Here is a 13,592-nt window from a genome sequence, read left to right as displayed (position 1 = left end):
GAAATGATGCATTACTGCAAATTGCAGTGGATTAAAATGTATTCCACGAAAAAAAAGGTTCACCAAGGCAAATGTGGGAGATTAATATCCCATATATAGTTGTAATTATCATAAAATAATTTATGAGTTGAAAAATAATTTCAATTATTCAGTTATTTCAAAAATAACTTCAATAAAGAATAAAAATGCAAGTAGGCTTCATGTGAAATACGGGAAAAACCGGGACACTTTTGCCAAAAAGTCGGGACGGCTAAAAAAACCCAGAAAATACCGTTACTGTCCCGGAGAATACAGGACGTATGGTCACCCCATATATAACTTAATTTATTATACAGATTGCGTAAGTTGCATATGTTTTCGTAATATGCTCCTCCCCAGACACATATTCCATAATTTATATTTGAATAAACCCATGCATATACAAGATATCTTTTAAGAAGTTATCAACTATGTATTTAAGTTTATAAAGAACTCCCAAGTAGATTTTTTTTAAATAATTTTTTCACTATGCATGTTCCATTTTAGGTCATCTTGTACACAGAATTTTCTCAAGGGAGAGAGGATTGAGTTTTTTCCTGCTATAATCTTGCCTCAACCTTTTCCCCCACTTGTGTACGCGAATGATCTTGTATATATTACTCTCGAATATTCATAATTAAACACTACCTATTTCTTCACAATTACATTCTGAAATAGTTTGTGATTGGTAGTGAGTGTAATTTTACGTGGATTTCTATACTGTCATTTATATTTCTTGCACATAAATTTACTTTTTCATGGTTCATACTTTTTCAAGTTAAAAAAAATTCAAGGACGTTTATATTACACACTCGATAAAAATTAATTTTTTCTAAAAAGTTAAATATATTCTAAATTAAAAACTTAGCATTCTTAATTGCTAATTAAAAATTAAGTTTTTAAGATATATAACTTCCATATAACAGTTATTTTTTCTTGTTTTTATTCATAGACAATAGGCCTACCAAATTCTGAAAGGACTTGCTTTCAAAATAACAATTGAAGTTTAGCATACAAAATGACATTTTATTTTTGAAACTATACTAAACTTTATAAGCGCAAAAAAAAAATTAGAAAGCACAGTCAAATACATTCATTAATTTAATATTCCGACATAAGGACATATACAGTTGAATTCCGTTATAACAAACTGCAAGAGACCGAAGAAATAACTTTGTTATAATGAAATTTCATTAAAAAGGAATTCCAGGTCTTTTTGCATTGCAACTTATCTGCGGGATTAGAAAAGCGTTCGTTAAAATGAGATTTTTGCTATAATGGCATTCGTTAAAACAGGATTTGATTATCTGAAAAAAATATTGGAGATATATTAAAATTTTCCACCAAAAAGGAAAACCTTGAATGAAAAGCATTATTACCATTCACACTTCAAGCTATGAAAAACTATGTAACAGCTTAATCAAAATCTCAGGATGGTAGAATTCAGTTTCTCCAGAACATTAAGAGATTGTAGAAAGTTCTTCTAAGAATAATTAAGTTAAATAATTAAATATTTTTGCATTGTAAAATTTATTTTGCTGACGTAATACTTTAACGACCCTTACCGAAAAATTCTGGATTTTTGTCCCGCATTTCTATCGAGAAAATATGGTCAGTTTATTACTGAACCATGGTTGAAGAACCCTTTGGCCGCGTGCGTCTAATGTCAATCCACCGCATTTGACAATAAATGAAGGGGGACCGGACCCCGGTATGTATATTGTACCCGTAAGGGGGACCGGACCCCCGCTATATATTCTAGAAACCATGGAGGAAAGAAGATAAGTTATTCTTTCCTCCATGTGATGTGCTTTTCCAACTGCATTTCCCGCGGCGGTATCGTGTTTTGCTGCCAGATTTTTAGGTAACAAAAACAAGCACTAAGGAAAAAATACCTCCGGTTTACGTGACCATAATGAGTTCCGTCCCGCAACTCATTGCTATTGTTTCGCTCTTTTTTGTATGGGTTGAACGTTTGAGGGAAACAGGGAATCGGAAAAAAGAAATTTAAGGCAGAAAAATCTTTTCAAGCACTTCAAAATGCTTTTATTTTTTTTTCAAGGACTGCTACGATTTTTCAAGCACTTTTTTAGACTTGAAAATGAACTTTTTTTTCTTCAAGCACTGTACGAACCCTGGTTTTTTTTTTTTTGTGTATTTATTTTTATGTTTAACTAGCCTGTGTTATATATTTTATTTATTATTAGTGATTTATTTATTATTTCTTGATGAGGCTTTCCGAATAGACGTCATAATCATCATAACTCTGCGGAACGAACACTAGATGATCCCATAGAGATCAATGTTAAAATTGCTGATTTTAAAAGCGTAGAAATGAGTGAGGTTTTCCGTCACAAATAATTTAAAAAAATTGAATTTTCGAAATATTGAGTTCGCTTAGAAATATGAAGTCCAAAAAATCAAATAATGAGCCCGACCCACTTTTGAGGTGGATATCCATGCAATAACATTAATTTAAAATTTTTATTCATATCTTCTCAAGCATGAAAATGAGAACTAATGTCTCCGTATTGTCTTATATCCAATTGCATCAATCCATATAGTTTAGGATGTTTTGAAATTAATCATGTTGGCCCATATAAATTACATTGATTAAAGCTGCGGAATTTCTTCAAACATTTTTTGAAGCAAAACCAGGCTGATGGACTAACTTGAAAAAAATTTGAAATATCCTGCTCCCATTAAAAAAACAAATTCATTTCTATGTTTCTTTAATTTAGATTAAAGTGCGACTCTTTCATGAGTCGTACAGGAAGTCACCATATTCATCCCTCAAGAAAAAGGGAATATCACGTGATCCGAAAAGCAGATTATGACAGCTTGTCGTGTAATAGTACGATTTAAAAAATTACAAGATATTTCCTCTTATACCAGCTGAATATAGTTTCTCTGTTAAGATGTTTAGATCCACAATCAAATGCTCGTTTTAGGTCCAAAAATACTATTGAATATTTATTTCATTGTTTACACAGCAAAGAAACTCTAGATGATTGTTTGACAACAAAACAATTGTATATCACAATAAGTAACTCACTTTAGCCATCCGTTTTTCCCTAATATATAGCACATCTCACAGCAGAATGCATGCATCACAACACACGAAAAAAAATTACACATTAAATTTCAGTACACAATTCCTAATGTGCCCATTACAATATGTGATTAACTTACAATGCCCCAAACGCATTACACAACGAGATCAATCCTCCAATGCTAAAAACTCATTATAATACAGCGCAATATGCGATTAACCCACAATGTCCAAAGCATATTTACAATGCAGCACAGTACACGAATAACCTAAAGCTCAAACATATTACAATATGCGATTAATCGATAATGCCCCAAAAAACCCATTACAAGACAGCATGATACAAGATTAATCCACAATGCCCAAAACACATTACGATGCAGCACAATTTGCAATCAGCTGAACATGCCAAGCAATAGAGCACATTAAGCGATTAACCAGTGCCCAGAACGTATTGCCATAAAGTGCAATACACGATTATCCACAATGCCCAAAACAATACAGTACAATTTGCGATAAATTACAATCCCAAAAACTCATTACAACAGAGCGCAATAAGCAAGGACCCAGAATGTCCAAAATGTTAATGTAATGCCCAATTCTACAATACATTATTTACATGCAAATTAACGATTGAATGCTGTTGAAAAAACACATTACAATAAAGCTCAATATGCGATTAAGCTGCAACACTCAAAACGCATAAACAATACAGCGCAAATACGAGATTAACCCAGGATGTCCAAAACCCATTAAAATACAGCGTAATTTGCGATTGCACATAAAACAAATTATAATAGAGCTCAATACACAATTAACTTCAACATGCAAAACGCATTGCTATACATTGAAATTTTAGTTTATCCACAATGCCCAAAATTCATTACAATATGGCGCAACATACGATTATCGACAATGCCCAAATTTCATTACAGCGCAATTAATGGCAATGACAAAAACGCATTAAAATATGTGATTGCCCAAAATGTGTTACAATACAGCACAACAAGCGATTATTGACCAAATCCCATTACATTAATAATGGTAATGCCCAAAACGTATTACAATACAGTGCAATATGTGATTATCAACAACCCTCTAATGCATTCCATGATTAACCCACGGCGCCCAAAACGCATTACAATACAACGCAATTACCTGACAATGCCAAACACATTACAATACACAATTCCCAAACGTATTATCATACAGCACAATATGTAATTTAATCACAATGCCCAAAACGCATTGCAATATGCAACTGACCACAATGCCCATATATTATAATATTGCGTATTATGCTGGCAATGTGTGATTAACTATAATGCCTAAAACGCATTGTAATAGGCGATTAATTAACAATGCCCAAATCTCATTCCAATAGAGCGCTGACGAGATTAACCCATGGCGCCCAAAACGCCTTAAAATACACAGTAATTTTCGATTACCCGACAACGTTAAATACATTACAATAACGCACAAAATACATTACTACACAGCGCAATTTTTGGTAAACCGCAATATCCAAGCAACAATGCCTAAAACACATTGCAATATAGCGTAATATGCAATTAATCACAATTCCCAATATTCATTACAATACAGCGGTTAACCACAAGGCCCAAAACGCATTACAATACAATGCAATTTACCCATATTGCCCAAATCTCATTTCAATACAGCGCAATTCACGATTAAACGCAATGCACAAAATTCATTGCACTATGCGATTAACCCACAACGCCCAAAACGCATTACTATACAGCGTAATCCTCGATTAACCACAATGCCCAAAACACATTACAATAGAGCGCAATTTACCCCAATATTCATTACAATACAGCGGTTAACCACAAGGCCCAAAACGCATTACAATACAATGCAATTTACCCATATTGCCCAAATCTCGTTTCAATACAGCGCAATTCACGATTAAACGCAATGCACAAAATTCATTGCACTATGCGATTAACCCACAACGCCCAAAACGCATTACTATACAGCGTAATCCTCGATTAACCACAATGTCCAAAACACATTACAATAGAGCGCAATTTACCCACATTGCCCAAATCTCATTTCAATACAGCACAATTTGCAATTATTCAACAGTGTTAAATACAGCGAAATTTTTAATTATCCACAATGCCCAAAACACATTACAATACAGCGCAACTGGCAATGCCCAAAACACATTGCAATACGTGATTAACTCATACCCAAAACGGATTACAATACAGCGCAATTTGCGATTATCCAACAATGCCAAACATGTTACAATAAAGCCCAAAATACATTACAATACAACACAATTTACCCATATTGCCCAAGTCTCGTTTCAATACGGCGCAATTCACGATTGAATGCTCACACAAAATCCATTACAATAAATCGGAAATATGTGATTAACCACATTGCCCAAAAGGTGTTACCATACAGCACAATACGTGATTAACCACAAATTACAATAGAGTGCTAACGCGAATAACTCACCCACCACTTCCCAAAAATGCATTACAATTCCAGAACTACGGGGGGGGGGGGGGTGGTAGTCCCGAGTGGAAAATATTACAAAAGGACAAAAATACTGTTATGAAAATCATCGAAGCGAGCGGCAAAGTCATGCTTGTCTGCCCCTCCCCAAAATCCCAGTTTTGATCCTGCCCAACAATAATACGAAATATGGGATACAGCACACACAATAAGCTGAACACCACAAATAAAATTGTCAATTGTTACTAACGAGATACAATATGCAACAGAACAATAGGCAGTGTACAACAATCCCACCCAATACGAGATATAACGCAATAGACAATACAGCATGTGATTTCCACATTCAATTTGAATTTCTCTAACGCACGTCATTTTCAGAACTGCGAATACCATGACTACCATATACTGTAGTTAGACAGCCACAAAAAAAACAGTTGATTATGGGTAAAGAAAAATTTAAAAAATGTGATCACTAGGGCTAGGATTTGTATGCCCTAAGGAAACGAAAAATATGCCTTTATGAATAAATAGGCTATATATAAATTTCCTCAAGAAAAATACTGGAAATCATCATTGTGAAAAATTATGCCGAAGCTACGCAAATAAAACTGTCAACTGTTGCTAATATCCTCACAAAAACGATGCCAATTGCATCAACGAATTGTGGGAAAATAAATTTGGAGAGAATCCCTCTCCATTCTTCTGCTGAGATATCCAAAACAACGTCTCAAGATATGCAAAATATACCTTAAAAATCCTTATCACATAAAAATAGCGGAATATGTAAAATCATAGAAAAAAATATGCAGAGTCATTAGAAACCCTAGTTCTAATAATCACATTCACTCCGTGCTGTCAGTTTCTCTAAGGGATTCAACCCGTAGCAAAAAAATTTTTTTGTAACCCACATCATCCAAGTCAGATCTTTCTGTTTGCTATAGGACAGGAGTAAACCAAGACTCAAAACGACACGAGAGACAAAGAGCGACCAATGCCTCCGATTTTCTTGGCGGCTGGTCGGATTCTGTTTTATGGCCTAGATCACATGAAAAAAAAAAAAAAAACATTACAGGTAATTTACACAATTTTTGAGTCACAAAATACAAACACACCCAAAAGAAGGTAGCTGTTCAATCACAAATTAGTTCCCAGTGGCGATAAGAAATGCGCAATCATACACAATGTTCAAAACACTGGCGAGGAAACTTAAAGATAGAAAACACAGTTACCAGTTCAAGGTTTGATTCCACAACAGTAGCAACAAGAGTTCCAAGAGGTGTGGTGGCGGTATAAGCTCAAAAAAACATTCTGTGCACAAGATGAGCGTGGTCATTTTAAACATTCCGCCTCGTTGATGCTCAGTTACTGATCTCTAACTCCTGATCAAGAAAAATAAAATAATTATCACAGACAAGTTATAATTATATAGGTGTAATTATTTACAAGGTCACTCTTATTAGAAGCAGGGGCTCCAGTGCAAAAATAATAGCGGGCCAGAGGCGTCTTTTATAGTATCAGGGCGCTGATTGAACTAAATTGTTTCCGCAAAGTAGTTACGTTAGGCCATGCACATAGTGCAATGACTAAGAGGTACAGTAGTTCATGATAAAGATTAATGATGAAAACAATTGCATTGTTTTGTTCTACACTGCACATATTCGAAGAGCGGGGGCAAAAGAGGCCATTCAACGAGGTGCTTGAACAAACCTGCTTGTTTTCAACTTGATCAGCTAATTTTCACTATCTGCCGATTGGTCTTATTTCTCCTTTTTTTTTCTTTCTCTTCTGCGGTGGTTCTCACACTTTTGTCATCCGTGGATCCCCAGAATTACTTCAGTAGATATTCTCCCCTCAGAACTACTTCAAAGCATAAATAATCACACAAATCAATATCTCCAGCTCACTGTGACGCCCATGGGGCGGAGATAGACATATAAAAGTCTGGGAAGGAGGCAGGACGATGACAATTCATAAATACGCATATACATTAGATCAGACAACTCCATCATTGATGCTAGGGAGGGCATTGCGGCACCCCCCTCCCATGGAGATTTCAAAGGGGGCAGCAACGCAAACTTTGAGAAACACTGTGACAGGGGGTTGGTTTTTTTCAGAAGGTAGCTGTTCAATCACAAATTCGTTCCCAGTGGTGATAACAAGAAATGTGGATTATTGTTCAATGTCAGTGTAATCATTTTTGACAAATGAAACATTTTCATTTACTCTCTTTGCTGAGCATTGTAAATATTGTTTGTGCCCTGCACGCCCTAAAAATACAGAAGACAATTGAATGTTACTGGGTAGCAATCAGAGTCACAAAACCCAGAGTAGGCCTAGGTATCCAACTGCTTTGTTATGCAAACTGTTGTTTCACATATACACAAAATGTAAACCACAATTTTGAATACAAATACAACGCTACAACAGACAAATGCCTAACGAGGTGGCTGAGAAAAAGATGCCCATAACAAATGTGTAAAATCCTTTCTTACCCTTATGAATGCGTAAAATGCTTGCTTGTAATAGAAATGTGTGGGAGGCTAACTGCCCTGTAGACATGTGCAAAATGCTCGCCTTCCCCTCAGAAATGTGTGAAATGCTTGCTTAGTTATAAATGCGGGATAGGCATGCATGAAATGCCTGTTTACCCAACACCACCTATAGAACAATGCCCCCGCACGAAGCTCGTAACGTCACTGAAAACTATTTCACCTATTGCCATTGAATTTAGCAGGCCGATGCATGCATTATCTTTACCTTTTTTTTTGCAGTACATTCAATGGCAATAGGAGAAATGGCCTTCATTGACGTCACAAGCTTCATGCAGAGGCCTTGTTCTGTAGATTGTGTTTTACCCTTAGAAATGCATAAAATGCTTGCTTACCCCTTGCAAATGGGTAGGAGCAGCACCTGGTAGGAGGCTAGCTCTCCACTGAACATGCGTAAAATTTTTGTTTACTATTAGAAATGCGTAAAATGCTCGCTTACTCTTCGAAATACGGAATAGGCTAGCTTCCTGATAGACATGCATAAAATACAAATACGCCACAACAGGCAAAATGCCTAATGAGGTGGCTGAAAAAAAGATGCCCATAACAAATATGGATGTCATACATTTCAAAAATACAGCAACCCAATTAAAAACACAATCACAAAAATTATAAACAATATATACACACATGATAAAATATTATACAATGCCCATGAAGAATATTGTGGTTGTCTTATTCTAAGTATGGATAGCTTCTTGATTTACCCCAACATGTTCATGGTATTTCTTTTTAAAAAAGTCTCTAGCTTTGCTGTGGTGGGGGGGGGGGGGAGGGTTTGAACCCATGTACCCTAAACTCTTCCCATCTGTGACTCTGTATCTTACCAATCCACCACAACAGCAGAATGATGAACGCTAGTTACTGTCCATGACAATAAAGTAGTAAATTATTTTTTATAAAATTATTTTTTCACCTCCAGACTGAAGTTTTAAATGACCACTCTACTTGTTGAACTCAAACTAAGCAAATAAAAAAATGATAAACCTATGATCCACATACAGCCCACAAATAACCTTAAAAATGATGAAATTTCTGCTTTGGTCGAATCATTAATTGCAATCTATTTATTGGTAACATACTGATGAATTGCAAGTCACACCGTGTTCGCTACATAAAAAAGATTTCCCCAGTAGCACAACGATATTGTTAGGATAACATACCGATGTCTGAACATCAAATGAATATGGAATGTCAGAAAGAGGTCAGAAATTTTTGTGTGTCTGATATCAAACTCTATATAGGAAAAATGTATTCACTCAATAAAAGCCAAAATATCCTTCCCCCCCCCCTCCTGTAAAATAGTTTTACTCTAATTTTTACAGCATTTCATTCTGCAGGAGAATATCTCATACAATAATTAGTGTCTTTAGAAATAATCCAAATTTCTCTATGTCTAACTACGTCAACAAATGTATGCCATTTCTACGTCGAACGATATCAAAATCTTTACACCATTCTATATAGGTGTGCTACTGTGGATTGAGGAACACTGGTTTGATTTCACAAAGAAAATCAAGAATTCCAAAACCATCTAAAACTCAGGGCTCCCACTCAAAAAATTAGAAAAAGTAGGAAAACGCAGGACTAAAAAGTAGGATGGGGGAGGGTAACCCCCATAATCATACCATAATGGAAAAACCCCTGAAAAAAAAAAAAATTTTACAAAAAAAAAAATTTCAAATTTAAAAAAAATATTAATTTTAAATTAACTTTTTTTTTCATAGCACTATTTCAGTTTCCCATAAGACTGACTCAAGCCAAAGCAAAATGATAAATGACTTGGTTACAAAACCAATTTTTGGCCAAAACAGTGTACTAGCAACCACAGATAATTCTTTGCTGTCTCTACCCATCATATATATTACATTCTTTTTTTGGAGTCTTCCAAAGTGTAGAGCTTGTCAATTCTCTTTGACAAGGCACATCATATTTTGAAGACGTACATTTTTTAAAAATGACGCTCCTTCGAGACAACTTTCAAAAGCACAGTGCAAAATGTGTAGATTACAAGATCCGATGTAAATAAGGCAAGGTGAACCTGTTGCACTGCATTGTCCATCATTTTTTAAAGGGATTTGTTCACATTTTACTGTTCGATGCCAGTGTAATCATTTTTGACAAATGAAGAACTTCAATTTCTAGCTCTTTGTTGAGCATTGTAAATATTGTTTACGCCTCTTCATGCCTTAAAAATACAGAAGGCGACTGAATGCTATTGGGTAGCATCAGAATCACCAAACCTAGAATAGGCCTATGTATCCAACTGCTTTGAAATGCAAACTGTTGTTTCACCTATTTGCACCGTAATTTTGAATGATGAATGTTAGTTACTGTCCAAGACCATGAAGTAATAAATAGAAAATTATTTTTCCCATCCAGACAAAAGTTTTTAATGACTACTATACGTGTTGAACCCTCAAACTAAGCAAATGAAAAATTAATCAACCAAATGGTCCACATACACCCCCCCCCCCCAAATAACCTTAAAAATGATAAAATTTCTGCTTTGGCAGAATCATTAATTGCATTCTTCAACATTTGTAATATTTGGCAATATATCAATGATATCCAGCTCAATTAAAATCAATTACACAAATTTTGTCGATAGGATTTGGTAAAAAAAGTAGGAAAAGTAGGACAAAACCGAGAAAGTAGGACAAAAGTAGGACATTTTACAAGTAGGAAAAGTAGGACGAGTGGGAGCTCTGAAAACTGGCAAAAGATGAAAAAAAATTCTCAAAGTCATTACAAAACATAAAGATGATAATCAGCTAAAATTAATACTTACCCCAACCATTTCAAATACCCGAATCATTGAGAAACATGGTGATACACAGTCATGAAAGTAAAATGTTGTGCTTCCACTTTCCAAACATTAAGTATCCTCAATCCTCAGAACTAACAGATTAAGACTTCTTTTCCATAAGTTTCTATCAGCAGCTCAATAGTATTTACCAAAAGGAAAAATGAAACATGAGAAATGAAAAAAAACAAAAATGCATGCACAAAATTTCGCAAAAGTAGACAATGCACACATTCATCCCTTTCACACAACACTAGACATGACAACACAAAAAAAACACATAACACAAGACAGAGGACAACACACACATTCATCCCTTTCACACAACACTAGACATGACAACACAAAAAAACACATAACACAAGACAAGGACAACACACACATTCATCCCTTTCACACAACACTAGACATGACAACACAAAAAAAACACATAACACAAGACAAGGACAACACACACATTCATCCCTTTCACACAACACTAGACATGACAACACAAAAAAACACATAACACAAGACAAGGACAACACACACATTCATCCCTTTCACACAACACTAGACATGACAACACAAAAAAACACATAACACAAGACAAGGACAACACACACATTCATCCCTTTCACACAACACTAGACATGACAACACAAAAAAACACATAACACAAGACAAGGACAACACACACATTCATCCCTTTCACACAACACTAGACATGACAACACAAAAAAAAACACATAACACAAGAGAAGGACAACACACACATTCATCCCTTTCACACAACACTAGACATGACAACACAAAAAAACACATAACACAAGACAAGGACAACACACACATTCATCCCTTTCACACAACACTAGACATGACAACACAAAAAAACACATAACACAAGACAAGGACAACACACACATTCATCCCTTTCACACAACACTAGACATGACAACACAAAAAAACACATAACACAAGACAAGGACAACACACACATTCATCCCTTTCACACAACACTAGACATGACAACACAAAAAAACACATAACACAAGACAAGGACAATACACACATTCATCCCTTTCACACAACACTAGACATGACAACACAAAAAACACATAACACAAGACAAGGACAACACACACATTCATCCCTTTCACACAACACTAGACATGACAACACAAAAAAACACATAACACAAGACAAGGACAACACACACATTCATCCCTTTCACACAACACTAGACATGACAACACAAAAAAACACATAACACAAGACAAGGACAACACACACATTCATCCCTTTCACACAACACTAGACATGACAACACAAAAAAACACATAACACAAGACAAGGACAACACACACATTCATCCCTTTCACACAACACTAGACATGACAACACAAAAAAACACATAACACAAGACAAGGACAACACACACATTCATCCCTTTCACACAACACTAGACATGACAACACAAAAAAACACATAACACAAGACAAGGACAACACACACATTCATCCCTTTCACACAACACTAGACATGACAACACAAAAAACACATAACACAAGACAAGGACAACACACACATTCATCCCTTTCACACAACACTAGACATGACAACACAAAAAACACATAACACAAGACAAGGACAACACACACAACACTAGATCTGACAAAAAAAAAAAAAAAAGTTAGAGGGACACTAACTTGATTATGGGAAAGAAAATCAAGAATTCCAAAAGTCTAAAACTAGAAAAAGACGAAAAAACCTAAGTGGTAAGTCGTTACAAAACATAAAAATGATAATCAGCTTGAATGTCTCAAGAATGGCACTCACCCCAGTCGTTTCACATACCCAAATCATTGAGAGACTTGGTGATTCAAAGTCATGGAAAGTATAAAATGATGCGCCTTTACTCTCCAAACATTAAATATCTTCAGTTCTTAGGACTAAAAGGTTAGGACTTCTTTACTGAAAGTATCCATCAGCAGCTGAATGGTATTTGACAAAAGGAAAAAAAAATGAAACAATTGTGAGGCATGACAAAAAAAAAAACTATGCACATAAATACCACAAAAGAGGATAGATAATACACAAATACTCACCCCTTTTGCACAACATTGCAAATGACAACACAAAAAACAGATAACACAAGACGAGGACAGCATACATATCTATCCATCCCTTTCATACATAATTAGACATGACAACACATACATCCCTTTGATACATAATTAGACATGACAACACATACATCCTGTTGTGTTTTCTTTAACACTTTTGTGAGCCGAGTGGATAACACATGGGTATTTATTTTGATGAGTATTTATTATTACGTTAGACTTAGATAGATTACATACATATAGATAGGAAGAATTTATAAAGCGGAAAGAGCAGAACATTTAGACATCTTGTCTACTTGATGTCCGAGGTGGAACTCCCTAGTTCCCCTTACACAACACTAGGTGGCGTTGTATGTTCTTATCAGTTTAGTTCTTTTAGTCATTTCTTATAAGGACACCACATTCCTCCCCGCTAATTTAAAGATCCAACCGGACAGGAGCTTTCCTGGTTCGTTGAGAACGTCGCAAAGGAACGGGAGTACTGGACATCGCTGGTGGCTTGCTGGACGTCGCTGGTGCCTTAGCTGGTGTTGGTAGATCGCTACTGATCTCTGTCGGAGTTGTCT

The sequence above is a fragment of the Pholcus phalangioides genome, unplaced genomic scaffold (assembly GCF_987345545.1).
Source record: "Pholcus phalangioides strain wild (caught in Gottingen) unplaced genomic scaffold, Ppha-v1.0 ptg000012l_1, whole genome shotgun sequence".
NCBI lineage: Eukaryota > Metazoa > Arthropoda > Arachnida > Araneae > Pholcidae > Pholcus > Pholcus phalangioides.
This window is presented reverse-complemented; position numbering follows the sequence as displayed.